General features: G+C 41.7%; 1 protein-coding gene across 1 annotated transcript in view; it reads right to left on the bottom strand.

Moving 5' to 3' along the window:
- The window catches only part of LOC126281447 (sodium channel protein para), a 1,486,858-nt gene that overhangs the window by 1,230,198 nt on the left and 240,833 nt on the right, over positions 1-15,827 (bottom strand). Inside the window, exon 2 of the mRNA XM_049980418.1 lies at positions 10,519-10,575. The gene's annotated coding sequence lies outside the window, so the exon portion shown is untranslated. The remainder of the gene's footprint in view (positions 1-10,518; positions 10,576-15,827) is intronic.

Below are 15,827 nucleotides of genomic sequence, written 5' to 3'. Positions count from 1 at the left end.
AAACTCTCATAGGCAGATTCCGATTAGGAAAGACGTGTTTCCTGTTGATACATAAAGTTAGATCTCAATGATCAATGATATCTCTGAATTTCTTGGATCGACATTTCTAGCCAATGTGCTTACTGAGCGATCCAAATAACTAAAATGAATGTCGCTGCATCACTCATGAGGGCATTCTCTGTCACCAGCTTCCTGTAGGGGAATGGACATTCAATTCTCATGTAACTTTTGCTTTTAAAAGACATCGTTAGGATTTAATTTGTATACCAGTTGCAGTTTAGATAGGTAGTACTTTGCCATTAATGTCACTTTAGCCCGTTAAAAAATTGCCACCTAAATTCGCATCAAACTACAGTACTGTGTCTGTATGTCCTCAAACACACTACAGCCACCATTGATCAGTAACATCACCATATAACACACTAAAGGCATCATCATCAACAACAACAATGACAAGAACACGCTCTTTTTCTCACTAGATGCAATGTTCAACCAAATGCAATCTTTAAAACTACAAAAGTCCGATTCTGAGAGTTGATCAAATAGGAATTTTGGATTCACACTCGCTTTACTGGTGTCTTTAACTGCTCCCATCAGGTGGTTTTGAAGTGGACATGGGCTGCAATCTTAGCACCGGTGGCTGGTGTATTTATGTTATATACTGCTAGAAATACAGCTTTACGCCGTGCTTTAGAATCTGGAAAAAATACCACCTATTTTTTGCTTAGAAAAAATAATCAACACAGCAATGTGCGCTAAGGCCATATACGAGTATACAGCAACAACATGACGTGGGTATACGGTAGTCAGGCGTCGGCAGAAGTGGTATGCTACGGCGAACAACACCTTCTGCTGTCGTCTGGTGTATGGCTGCTTAGAGTTAAGATTTGTTTAGTTTTGAGACGGTTCAATAGGCTAAAACTAAAAATTTAAAAAATTCTTGCTCAGTTTCCGAACATGTAGGGTAGGTATGTCATTGTTGTAAATAATCACCATCTTCTAGAATTTAAAAAAAATTGATGAAGTGAACAGTTAAATGTTATGTGAAATGATTTGTCTAAAAGCAAGAAATAAAACAGATTAGGGAAACATTTGACGTGCTTTGAATTATGCTCGTAATCAAGTACAGCAACTGGAACATGGAACCAAAAATGTGGTTGAGATTGCTTTTCAAAATCAAGTATTCAAATATTTAAAATCATAAACAAAGAACGTTAGAGGCTGAAGCAATCATACGCTAGTGACATAGGGAAAGCACTAAATATAATTTGCTGTTCGATTGGAACTGCTCTCTGATTTACGTATACAATTTATTCTGTTCTTCTATGTTCGTTTTTCACGGGGAAAAAGTTAATTAGGAAGGACAATGATGTCGTCAGCATTTATAAGGCAGACATTACTTCTTGCGCCGCAGACATTCTCTTTCTGGTATTTGAAGGATTCTCTGTTGAAAAATTTTAGGGACTGAAACATTTATGGAACTTTTTACGCGTTCGGGCATAGATGATAGAAATATGTGAAGGCCACGCACCAGTGGACTGCATGGTCTACATAATCCAACAGACAAACGTCCTCTCGTGCTGTCTAAAATTCCAAGGTTCTAAGCTAAACATTGAACTTTAGATTCCTAGCATACAAAGGAATTGATGAGATTAGCTATCAGTGATCTTTGATTTAAATCAATGGGGAAAGTTGAAACTTTGTGCCGGACCAGGATTCGAATCCGGGCCTCCTGCTTACTACACAGATGCGCTGACTGCTGCGCCACCCGGACACGGTGGTCATGGCAACTGCATGGAGTACCGTAGCTCGTCTCCTGTCAGACCTAAATTCTGAACTTATCCACACACTACTGATATAGTAGAACCCCTGCCCATTATCCTAATTATTCACGTCGTTTCACTGATTCCCGTAAGAGTTCGAGAGCTTGGTGTGCTTCCGCACTGAAGTGATCATTGGTCGTATATGTGGTGTCTGTTTTTTCGAACATCGCATATACTTTACATGTTGTCGAGCATCATTCAACAGCGCGGCAAATGCTTCTTTAAGCGTAATCTGTTGTGAGCCAATGTTGTTCCATAAACAGCAAGTGAAGAGAAACGGGAACAAAAGCAAGTAAGTAGTTCAAGCAATACTGCACGTAACGGAGAACTTAACGAGGCGCCGTGTAGTGGCTATCAGGCGCGTATCGTCGTCTGAACAGGTTCTGCATGTCACAGGCTGTGCCCGTCTCGCAAGCCTGGCATCACTCTGTTGGGCGGGCTTGCTGGCAAACAGGCTGGACCGCGCGAGCTATGTGACTCGCTGGCTGACTCGATACCTACAAGAAGTAGGGATAGCAAAGTTTTTGTATGGTCGTAGGTGAACTTCCTACAAGTAAACAAATTATACCAAAATCGTCTCGTGCGTGGATCGATATCTGCAGTGTTCCATTTCCTATGCCCTTTGATAGTACGTGACTGTTCATTGAGGAACTCTGATGATGTTATGGCAATCTGGTGTGGTTTTGAATAATGATGGAATACTGTACAGTTGACTAGCGTTGTACGTGACAGTTTGCAACACCGCAGTGCTCCAGTTAAACAAAAGCCTGATAAGTCCGACGACTTTGGTATCCAACGACTGGCAACTAGACTGGGAATTTAAAATTTAGATGATGTATTACCAAAGGGATAGAATTTACATTGGTTCTGCCATGTTCCACAAGGCTAAGTGTATTTTAGTTGCAATTCTAATAGGTCTTGTGGATTTTTTTACACGTGAAAGCAGCGCCAACGCGGAACAGTATGAGTAGAATTCAATCGCTGGGCTGTCTCACTCAATCACTGATGATGAAACGAAATACATAGTACTCGCTATACTTTTGTGCATCACAGACCAGTAAGTCACGTGCTTGCCTACCGACCACTTTCTACTGTCCTAAAAATGGCTTCTGCTTCATTCACACTTCATTTAATGGAGCATTTGGGAGACATACCTGTTCTGCAAACTGCAGGAACCCCATTAAAAAAAAAAAAAAAAAAGAAAAAAAAATAGAAGCACATGCGTTCTGCAGTATTTTACAGTAACATCAATAGTACATCCAACACAACCCGTAAAGAATATCATGTTTGCATATTTCGCACGCCCTAAGATATATAGAGATATCTGAAGTACTTGTGTTCACATGGATAATCTCATTGAACGTGCAGTATCATATGATTTACAGAGTTGTGAATGCTCGTCAGCTACATCTTCATCTCGAACTTCGTTATCGACGCCCTAGCTCAGGAGTCGAAAGGGTAAGCCGTGGCATCTGTATACAGAGTAATTCCATGCTAGCCGATGCACAGGTGCCCTAGTTTCGTGCTATCTGGACCCTCAATAGGCGGAATGGGGTGGGGGAAGGAGTTGTGAGTAGGCGTGCGTGTATCGTTAGGTCAGGCATGTGAGCTGCCCATAATGTGTCCGCCTGATCTGATGGAACAGGGACGGCATTTAATCTACCTGCAGTCATCTGGAATGTAGACTTGAGCAGGAAGGAGGCAGACAGAAGGGCTTGAATATTGGAACGGTGGCTCACACTGCTCCCGACACCCAGATTCCCCTTCAGACACCTGTGTCGGACGGAAGTGAACGTGCGCTCAATACCGCCATTCCTGAGTTTACCGTAATGGCAAAGAACCTGCGGTACCTAAAGGAAACATGGGGCAACTTGGGTTCGACTGTAGGTACATTGGCCAATTAAGACTTTCAGACTTACTGCACACTTACTGCACGGATGTCTTTCGGCTATATCTTCACGTGGTTCCCCGTGGACATCTGTCTGCGACTTCCAGCTGGCAGGTAGCTAACGGCAAATCTCTACCGAAGTTTCCTTCTTTCTGAGTGGTGAAATTATTTTAGGCATGAGCACTGATATCGGTGTATGGTGCTGAGTGGTGGAACAACTAGTCGAATGATACTGCATTGACACGGGTCGATGGTAAGGTCTGGAATTAGCTTCACTTACTAAAACTAACAATGCCCATGTGGTATTTGGAACAGGGAACTGGAAAGCAATAAATGAATAAAAGCAATATCTTTAATTCAGATTGCAGTTTACACTGCCAAATAGGCTACATGCTATTTTAGGCGGAATATTTACTATCATAAGAAATTCTGATTAGATTATTACTGGTTCTAAATGCAAAATAGTCCGGGTGAAGATGAACAACAAAGTTAGCTCTGACATGACAATATAGTATATTCATAGACCATCTGCATCCGGATACGTAATGGTAAAACGCTTCGTAAAAAATTTAGAGCCTATCGAGGGTAAATGCCCTAATTATGCCACCATATTAAGTGGAGACTTCAACAAACCACCTGTACAATGGAAGACTCGTGCAGTTCAAGCAGGTGCGAGGAGCAGGGATTCGAAATAGATTCTTCATTTTAGAGAACTAACTTGTGAGGACAACGACCCAATATTTACGAATCAATTAACATAGAGAGGGGTGACAGTAAATCATCAATGACTACACTGTTAAAAGCAATATTAAAAAAGTAAAGGATATATTTTGGCTTAGAAAATATGACATATAGATTACAGATTATCCGAGGAGTCAAAGTCAGACATTCATCACGGGTGATGAAGATGTGGGGATTTAATAGATAACATGCGAAGTCTTCTTACAATACCACTTAGACATTTACGAGGACACAAAAAAAGTAAGCTGCATATTATTATGGCAGGCCAAGCAGCTTTTATTGAATGCCTCCACTACGCCTCAAAGTGATACATGACGCTATTTTTGAAGTCTCCAAGTCTCTGTGAACAACGTTCGGAACGTTCTACCGGTCGTTCAGTTCATCGGCTATAGGAATCCGCTCCTTTGTCATGAAAGTACTCATCGTTGGAAAATATCTCCCCTTCCCCACAATGATCTTCCTTTAGCTTGAGAAAAAATTGAAATTGAATGATTTAAGATCTGGACCGGCCTCATGCATGTCTTTGCGGCCTTCATCAAGTTGTTGATACCATTTGACCATGGCTGGAAATGACAATTGATGTGGTACATACACTGCTGTAATTTCACGGTGATTCTGTATGCAATTTAGACGTTTTGGCCACAAGAATTTTACTGCACCGTCTACATCGCCGGTTTCGCCCGCACTCTGTGATGAACCTATTACCAGTCAGAATTGTGTCTGCATTATACCCGAAATATGTACTCTCTTCTGACAATGCACCACTCTTCTTGCTCACTCGTCTTAGTGTGAGACGACACGTCTAACTTACTTTCTGAAGTCGCTACGTACTGTACATGCAAAAATTTGTTTCTGCGAAAATATCATAGAACAGTTCTTACTTTATTATCGCGCCAACGTAGAAAAAGCAAATATTGAGGAAAGTTATCGTCTAGTACGAAGTCAATTAAAGTCGCTCAATAGACGAGTGATGTGTGGATGAAATACTTTTATAATTCTACATTTTATAGAGTATATGAAAGAACTTGGTATCTTCTAGCAGGTATTTGATTTTACTGTAGGAATTTATGGCAGGTCGATGGAGAAACGGCAAATATCATGTGTTGGAAAACCACAGGCCTATCCTATTTTCAAGAAAGGTCGTAGGACAATAATTATAGGCTCAAATGACCATCGTCAATCTGTTGTACAATTATGGAGCTCGTTTTGTGGATTCTCGTAAAATCGAGCCATCAGTTCATCAGTGGGATGCAGAGCGTTGTTGGCAAGCGACGCCCTGACTAACAACGTGTTCCATGATTTAGGAGAGGTTTTCAACAGAGCTACACAATAACTCTTAATAAAATATGAGCATACGTGTTATCTGCCAAGTTCGTGACTGTGGTTGCTACCTTGTCAGGTTTTGTAAGACTATAGCTGACTTTTTTCCTTTTCCGTGAGGATTTTGGAGTGAAAAAAGATCGGGTATTACTCAAATTTGGGCTACTTACAGATTTATTGTACTTTCATTGTGTTTCTAAATCACTGACGCCGTTATGAGTCACATGAAAGTAAGTAAAATAAATATGAATTTTGATTCACTTCCGCTCCATCCATTGTTAAGACAGATATATCTCTGTTATGATTTGTCAGGAAACTTACATTTCGTGCTTCTGTCCTTGTTACTTTTCGCAGAAACAAGGGGCACAGTTATTTGGATGTCAACGTGCCACTCTATACACTTCCGTATTTCGGCAAATCCGCTGATGCAAAAACCCCATTCCGTTATGAAACCATGATGACACTAACAACTATCGACTATCGTTACTGAAATAATTCTTCGACGTAATGGGTAATCTGTGGATAATTATCGCTTCAGACTTAGCTGTGAAGGTATGACTATCGAATCAGTTTTTTAAAAGTAGATTTATTGCTTGTCGCATTCAGAATAGTGACAGAGAGAAAATGGCCCACATATTTCTAAAATTAAAAATGTCATTTGTACATAAACAGATGTATTAAAATGCCGGGCTTTTCTGGCAAACTTCAGACGGATGAAATGGCTTTTTGTGATGGTATTGATGACTTCCTGGAGGGTAAAACATAACGTGCCATTCTGAAATGGGCAAGAACTTCAAGTGTGTAAAATAACTTGGAGATCACCGGTGCATTACAGGAGTATTATTGTTCATTTAATGTCCACGATTTATATAAATGAACTGGCGGTTAGTTAGATCACCCAGAGACTACTAGCGAACGACAGGAAAGTTGTAAAGCCGGAAAACTGTGGTGAAATGCAGGAAGACCTGCAGAGGATGGAGAATCGGTGCATGGACTGGCACTCGACCCTCAGTGTAAACAAATGTAACGTACTGTGCTATAATAGGTGGAAAGAACCATCACTGGTCGATTAAAATACTGTCCTTATTACCGGAAAAGGCAACAATTTTAAAATAAGTTGCAGTAACCACCAAAAGCAAACGAAAGTGGAACGATAATATAAAACTAATGTAAGAAAAGTAAAAGCCAAGAAAGTGTATTTTGTCTATAGAAGAAGTGGTTTGCACTGATTCTACAGATGATGATTTTTGTGCATCTCGTCAGCCTGGGACCTTCACAACGTAGGTTTAATAGAGGAGGTAAATATGATAAGACGATTCAGTGGCAGATGTTACAAGAGATTGGTTGTGCACCAGGGGAGAACACTTTTAAAATTCCTACAGAAGGCGTTACACGATGATCGGATAAACATCTTGTGAAACGAACAGAATGGGAAAATCGGAGAAGCTCGAGCACATACGAAGAGTATCCAACAGTCATTATTCTCGCTCACTATTCGCCGACGGGTCAGGAGAGGTGGGCGATAAGGGTACCAGAAGCCGCCCCCCCCCCCCCCCCCCCCAGCTCCCGTTCCACAACGAAAGACGGCTTGTGGAGTATGACTCTAGACTGGCAGGTTTTAATGTAGAGGTCATTCCGGGGCATGTAAGTTCGAGAAATTATTGTCTTTATTCAAATGTGTTAGTTCGTGGATTCATGGAATTCGGTGAGTCATGTTCCCCACGATCCTCATTGACTTTCTTCTAGTGTTTCTCACTGCAGTTTTTGAGTCATAAAGCCCCGAGAAGACCAGTTCAGGTCTTCTTTCAATATTCTGTGTATCTTTCGTTATTAAAACGTCCCACGCTGTCGATAAAGGCATTTCAACGACTGAAATGGGGGTTTCGTGAACGACTTCTAGCGTGTGTGAATTACTCTTACGTCCGGTTCTTCTTATAAATCTAAGTCTTGCACCTTAGGTCCTCATGGATAGACGTATGTGGCTGTTCCGTTTTAAACAACTCTACAAGCTTTCTCCTAAATCCTGGATAGCTGCGACTGGGTCCAGTAACTGACTGCCGGTTGCGTGGTCGTACAATTCCAGATACTTCGACTATTTACGTGACTTTACTTTATGTTGAAAGTCTGTTACTAATCTTTCCACCAAGAGTGTACCTAACAATGGCCATCTAAATGGATCCACCGTAAAGTGATCCTGTGTGCTATGTGTCGCCTTATAAGTCAAAAGCCACACAAAAAACTACTCTCCAAGGAACATAGATGTAAAGACAAGACATACTGGTGTTACAAATAATGCAACTTATATGTGTATGGCTGCAGCATAAACCTTTCCTTACCTCAAATATACGGTTAAACGACTTAGTATAGTATTCATAATTTCAGATAGTTAAATACCTCAAGTATTACTTCATTACCAGCTGAACTGTTTCCTGTTACCATGATTGACATTCTCAGAAATGAAGATTTGCCATATTGTTTACCGGCAACCAAGTGGATGGATTACTTGCACTTACAGGGTGACAATTATTGAACTACATGAAATAAATTCGTCATAACTTTTGAATTGTTTGCGCTAGGACGTTCAAACTACACGTTTAGCCGCGGAGTATGATGGGAATTTATTTGCTGGTATGGTTTGGCTTAGCGACGAAGCCAACTTTCATTTGGATGGGTTCGTCAATAAGCAAAATTAGCACATTTGGGGAATTGAGAATCCGCATTTCGCGATCGAGAAATCTCTTCACCCTCAACTGGTGACTGGTGGTGTGCAATGTCCAGTCACGGAATAATCGGTGCGATATTCCTTCATGTTACGATGACTACCGAACGGTACGTGAAGGTTTGGAAGACGAATTCATCCCCATTATCCGAAGTGACCCTGATTTCGTCAAGACTTGGTTCATGCAAGACAGAGCTCGATCCCATCGTAGCACGAGAGCGTTTGATGGGCTGGAGGAACACTTTGGGAACCGAATTCTTGCTCTGGGATACCCAGAGGCCAGTGGCATAGGCCACGATCAGCCGCCGTATTCTCCGGATCTGAACACATGCGACTCCTTTTTGTGGAGCTATGTTAAAGGTAAAGTGTACAGCAATAACCTCAAAACCATTGCTGAGCTGAAAACATCCACCATAAGGTCATCGACAGCATCGATATTCCGACGTTTCAGCCGGTCATGCAGAATTCTGCTATTCATCTGCGTAAAAAAAAAAAAAAAAAAGGTTCGAATGGCTGTGAGCACTATGGGACTTAACATCTTAGGTCATCAGTCCCCTAGAACTTAGAACTACTTAAACCTAACTAACCTAAGGGCATCAGACACATCCATGCCTGAGGCAGGATTCGAACCTGCGACCGTAGCGGTCGCGCGGTTCCAGACTGTAGCTCCTAGAACCGCTCGGCCACAACACCGGCCGGCTAGTTTGTAGCTAATTTACGTTTTTTTTCATATAGCTCAATAATTGACATCCTGTAATTGCATTACCGCTAAGTAGCAGTCTTTAACAGACGTTGCTTCCACGACCATTACCACGACAGAATGACCTTTTCTGGAGGCACTGAGGGGAGAATCTTAGTATCAGAATTTTAAAACCTTGGGTAAGTTTATTTCTGACAAATAGGTGTTCGCCGAAACCTATGTGATATCAGAAAGTAATGTTTCATAGACAATAGGAAAGCGAAATACTAAGCATCAACAGTAGCTAACTTAAATTACACCGTTTACACAAAAGAATTGGAAATGCTTACTGACAGCGTCCACATGCGACTACTTGCCGTCTGAATACAGTAACCGGGTGATATTAAGTGCCGTACGCTGCAGAGTGCGCCACGTTAATACTAAGGAGTAATTCTTCTGCTGAAAGACTTCCGCGTAGTCATAACGTCTTAACCGATGATCAGAGGGCAAACTCGTGCACACGACAAGCATCTAAATCGAGTAATTGTCCATCAATTATTGCTGCATTATGTATCTGAGACACGAGGTTACAATCAGCTCGATGTTTGCATAAGTATTTCCGGAAATCAGGTACGCCAAATCTCGTTTGTGAACCATACCTACGCTCGTTGCTCTGATTTGGGGATTTGTTCCGGATTTTGTTAGCACACTGTTACGTCAGTTATAGCGGTACGAACTGCGCTCCACTAGCATACAATGTTACTGAAACCTATACGCATCCATAGTTGAGCAGCCTATCTTACTGCAGTAATCTAATCTCCAAGATTACATTCCCGTAAGCTAAGCCACTGATAGGAGAATTATCATTAGCAGTGGTTATGGTGAAGCATCAAGATGAAAGTGCAAATTTGAAGTATAGTTAGCAGAGGCAAGTAGATAATATTCACAATATAGAGAAATTACCGTGCAGTTTATCAAATGTTTTCCTTTTTTTTACCTTCACCACCAATTTTTCACACGATTAAGCTATTTATCAGTAGCAGCAGTGCAATGGAGATATTATAATGGTAATTCAATTACAGTGATTGCTAATAAGCAAAGATGTGTCTCCTATTTATATCTTGCCAGTGTGCTGCCACATTTTGTAGGATTCCGTTACTATTTGTGTGTGAACTCCTAGTTACCAAAGCAGAAACATTTGACCTTTTCTTTTTTAAAAAGCAATAATTATAGGCGCTAACTATTCCTTCCTGCGATGCAAAAGCTGAGTTCTGCTACTGAATGTGCGTTAACATTGCGGCCATACGCTAGAGCTGTCTCAAGGTTTGATGAAAAAAATACACGTTACCTTCTGCGGTTAAATATCGTCTGCGTCTAGTCGGATGATCCAGTTGCAGAGAACAATCTGAAACAAAGAAAGTATTTCTCTGTTAAAACAAGCATTTCTCGAACAATTTTTCGTGTAGTAGATACTAATTGTCAAATTATACTGAATAATATTTCTGTAACAGATTTACTCGAAAGCACTACTAGTGTTTAAAATGTCTAAAAAGTGCTCTCCCTGTATCCTCTTCAAGCTACAAATTGAGAGTGTCCTTAATTTTATTATATTTCGACGGGGTAGGGCTCATATATAGGTCGCCCATTCGGGAGGATGGTGATTAAAATTCCGGTGCAGCCATTCGGGTTTAGGTTTACTACCGTGATGGTTCATTTGCAAAGGACGGGGCCGGTTTCGGTCCTTTCCCGATACAAAGTTGTGCTCTGTCTCTAATGACCTCATCGTTTAAGGGACATTAAGCTCTAAACTTCTTTTCTTTGCTTTCTTATGAGAAAATCTGATGAAGGGAAAAAATAATCATTTGAAACATGGGTGATTTCAAATATGTAGAGCGGGTTTTCGTTCTATTTCAGTTTCCGTTTGGAGTGACTTAGATAAATCAGTGAATTACAGCTGCTCTCAAGCAGAAGGTTGCTTGGTATGCTACAATGCTTTATTGGACATAGTCCTTGGAGATGGTATATCTTTGAAGTAATACGGCTTTGGGGCCTTTGTCTCGTATTGTTCACATTTCTGATGTCGCATGTCCCAAGTCACTGACATACTAAGACGGGTCACAAGCCACGCACCATTCTCTGTGCCGGCCGGGGTGGCCGAGCGGTTCTAGGCGCTACAGTGTGGAACCGCGCGACCGCTACAGTCGCAGGTTCGAATCCTGCCTCGGGCATGGATGTGTGTGATGTCCTTAGGTTAGTTAGGTTTAAGTAGTTCTAAGTTCTAAGGGACTGATGACATCAGAAGTTGTCCAATAGTGCTCAGAGCCATTTGAACCATTCTCTGTGACGGTCGTTTTTCGGTAACGTCATGGAGATGGCTGATGGCGGAAAGCTTGAAAATTTCAGGAAAATTTAAATATTTACGAGGGAGAGAAATTTAATTGTTGAAGATGGTGGTGGGTGAGAAATTTTAATATTAAAGGTACCTTATTTTGGCGGTATGTTCAAGAAAATTGTTTGCAACGCTAAGCGTACAGTTCAAATGTTTGGGCTAGCAGGACAGAGCGGATTAGGTTATGGAAAGGGGCCAAAATGAGTTGCTGTCAGTTGCACTCAACATACAAATTTTATTTATCAACACAAAAATTACAACAAGGATGCAAAACATTCAAAACTTTAATCGACCTCCCTTGATTAACTTTAGATCGGCTGAAGGCCACACTCAAAATGTAAGACACAAGGCCTAAGCAAGAAATTGAAATAAAAGGTTTATCTGGAGGCTTCACCCAGAAATATTTTCTAAATCTTCAATCTAAACAGGCTGAAGGCCTTAGCAATTTAATTTTAATGGAACTTGGCTGGAGGCTGCAATTTAAGCAATAAGAAGAGTTACAATCAAAAGGCCGAAGTCCTTATCTTAAAACATTTCATGCAAAATTCGGCTGAAGGCCCCATACCAAAGCATAACAATCTTATGCCTTACGGGCAAGACAAGAACATTAATTTAAGAGATATTAATACTAGGCTGAAGGCCACATATCAACAAAATATATTTAACGGCTTAAGGCCTAGAAAAGGAGTTTCAATTTAAAAGGCAGAAGGTCTTATCTTAAAAAATCTCAAGTAAAAATCGGCTTGAAGGCCCCATATAAAAGAATAACAATCTCATGTCTTAAGGGAAAGAAATGAACATTAATTTAAGAGATATTAATACTGGGCTGAAGGCCACACATCAACCAAATAACTAAAAGCCAAACAGGGAAATTACTATGTAACACACAAGGAACGGCGCTCAGAAGTTTCCAAGGGTCGGCCTGGGACTGTTACACTAACGCACGTTTAGATGAGATAGACAGCCTGTCCAACGACTTCTTAATCTGATGGCGACCCAAGTGTCAGACAGCCGACCGACCAATCAATAAAATCGATTCCGCTCCACGCAACCAGCAAAACGACCACAAGATTTCAATACAACGACACACAGAATGTTGGCACCCACAACGACCAACAACACCTCAGCTGTCGAACTACACGCTGCGCTGGACAGCAACAGCACGACGAGGAAAACACACTGCCGAAAATTACGTCAACGACCAGGGCAGGTAACCGGAAAGTCAACTTCAATAGAGTTAGGTTAGTGTTGTTTAACGTCCCGTCGACAACGAGGTCATTAGAGACGGAGCGCAAGCTCGGGTTAGGGAAGGATGGGGAAGGAAATCGACCGTGCCCTTTCAAAGGAACCATCCCGGCATTTTTCTGAAACGATTTAGGGAAATCACGGGAAACCTAAATCAGGATGGCTGGAGACTGGATTGAACCGTCGTCCTCCCGAATGCGAGTCCAGTGTGCTAACCACTGCGCTCAACTTCAATAACAGGGAATAAATTAAGTTAAACTCCACAGAAAGACAGCTGGAGTCTTAGCCGACTAGAATACACACACGTTGTTGCTTGTGGGAATGTCCCAAAAGTGACAACTAGGACCATACGAAGAAAAGTAAACAGTAGAGGCTCGACAGTATGTTAAGTGAGGACTCAACTTTCATGTCCAAAATCGGTCGGCGACGAACTTGGTAGCACTCGCAAGCAGCACCTCTCACTACAACCGCGTGTGCACACCGCTAGCTGCCCCGGCCAGAGCACGCGCGACGGAGGCTTCCTGGCTGCTCCGCACCAACCGACTGACTGCCCAGGCCCGGAAACGGAGAAAGGACCAAATATACGTCGGCCAATGAGACGACCAACCGAAAGACCAACCAACGGTCGTCCCGCTTCTATCTCCCTCCGTCGGGCAGTTTATGTGTGTCGTCAGCGATCGGCGAGCACTGGCTGTCCGCACCTCACTGGCACTCCATCCCCGACTTCACCTCTTCTGCGTCCCGACTTCACTGCTGGTCCGTTTCCAACTCACTGCCAGACACACGCGACCCGGAAATACTATCGGTCGCTCAAGAGATGGTACGACAGTGCACTTATAGATACGCCTTGCTGCTGCCGCTCACGGGCAAATATGGCAGGAAGTTAGTGACGCCAGTAAATGAAATAAGAAAACGAGGCGGCATTACCGTAATAGAAGATGACAAACAATAAATGGTATGAACGCGAGCTGTGCACGGCTCAACAGTATGTCCAAAGAAAAAACAATTACATAAGCTTCTTTATATTAATTGTTTAAATTGTTGCTGTTCAACACACACACACACACACACACACACACACACACACACACACACACACACACACTGTTCCTTACAGAGTGTTCAGAAGTGTCCAAACGCTTTGAATCTTTTGTGCCATACAGAAGTATTTATCAAAAAGATTATGTTAAGTAGTACTTGTGTACGTGAAAAGTAAAATTAATTATTTGGAACATCTAAATTTCTGTCAAATACCGTAAGATATTTGCGCAGGAATCAGTAAGACAACTCGGATTTAAAGCGTTTGGCTTGTTGCGACAAGTCACGTCTCACTGACGTCCAGTCGTCGTAATATGACATGCATGTCGCATTGTCAAATACACATGGGCACTACAACCTGAAGTGCACTTGTTGACGAGAGTAAAAAAATGCTATTCTGACGTCAAAAACTCCTCTCTCACTACTCGTTCAATGCTCTTAATTTTATGCATTTTCTGACGTTGAACTTAGTATGGAAAAGAACACGCAAAATTTTCGCTGAGTGGATTTTTCAGTCCCGTCTTAATGGGCTGAATTGTGATACAATAGCATTAAATACAGGCACTATGCGTGTGTTTTGATTAAAAAAAGATCTCCTGTGTTTATCATCCAGACATTAAATGTGTGAAATCGATATTTCGAAGGAAAAGCGGCCCAGAGAGAGAGATACTGAATTTTCAGAATAAGCTGATGTGTCTCAAAGTTTCGTACTTCAGGGCTATCGATCATGCAAGGTAGATGGCGAAACCTACATGTTGCTATAAAACGTATACGTTCTGTGTTGAATTTCAATTGTCACCACAACCATATAATACAGTTTTTGATCATTATATTCCTCTCAGTTGTGGGGCAAGGTGGTACATTTTTGGGGCAATTGAAGCACAATTTAATTTTAAAATAACCGCAGCCGCCATCTTGATGATGTCACATATTACAGTTCGTAGAGTTCTCGTGGTGTGACCACAAATCAAGGTCACTGATGATGTCATAGCAAAATGGACACAACAGATCATGAAACCAGGACCTCCAGATTCGAATCCGGGGCTGAGGGGCGTGACGTTCGGCTTACAGTATGATTTTTTGGATACATAATTTTTAACATGGTGAAAAAAATTCAGAGCGTTCGAATACATTTGTAAGTAATTTAAAAAACTATAATTTGTACCTTTCGTGTAATTTTTTGGATAAATATGCTGCATAAAAGAGCGTTCGAGTACTTTTGAGCACCGTGGATAGTACTATGAAGTAATGCAATTTAGTCTCACATTTTGACGTGACCTCATTGCATGTTTCACATAACCATTCCATTGTCTGAAGTGAAAGAAGCAATAAGTAACAGCTATGGCCAACTGAGAACTAAATTGTAGAACTGTATATGCAACGTTGCATCAAAGTTTGTTAATGTTTTTTCCACATCACACAGACGACAGAGCAGACAGACGTAAAAGGATGCGAAACACACTCTTCCGCAAGTTTTTCTAACAATGATCAGAGAACGGAACATCAGATTGAATCACGTGTAAACGTATTGCGATAACATGAGGGTGAGGTGGAAAGGAAACTGGCGGAGGATTTGCCCTCTGGGAGATATCGCAGTGTTGTGGAGTTATTCCATGACGGAAATACGTATCAAGTATCAACTGACCCTCGCACAAATAATTCGTGCTTCTTGGCCTTCACATCTCCGCGTCACACATCATTGCCGTTCAAACGGCACACGGCAGCCGCGCGGGTGCCGCTGCCGGTCACTCCCACGTGTGGTGTGGTGCAGCTTAGTAAACATCGGGCCTTCGCATCTTCCAGGTTCGACTCGGAAATCTTCGAGGCAACACCATCGTGTACATCAGTTCATGCGTTCTGTTTTGCCTTTCTTTTGTTTCCGCAGCTTGTACCCTTAAAGCTACAAATAGCTCGAAATAATCGAACAGTTAATTACGTTAGTGGAAGGACAGCCAGTTTTGTTCACAAAATTCTAGAAAATTATA

This window comes from Schistocerca gregaria, chromosome 7, assembly GCF_023897955.1.
Source record: "Schistocerca gregaria isolate iqSchGreg1 chromosome 7, iqSchGreg1.2, whole genome shotgun sequence".
Lineage (NCBI taxonomy): Eukaryota > Metazoa > Arthropoda > Insecta > Orthoptera > Acrididae > Schistocerca > Schistocerca gregaria.
This window is presented reverse-complemented; position numbering and strand designations above follow the sequence as displayed.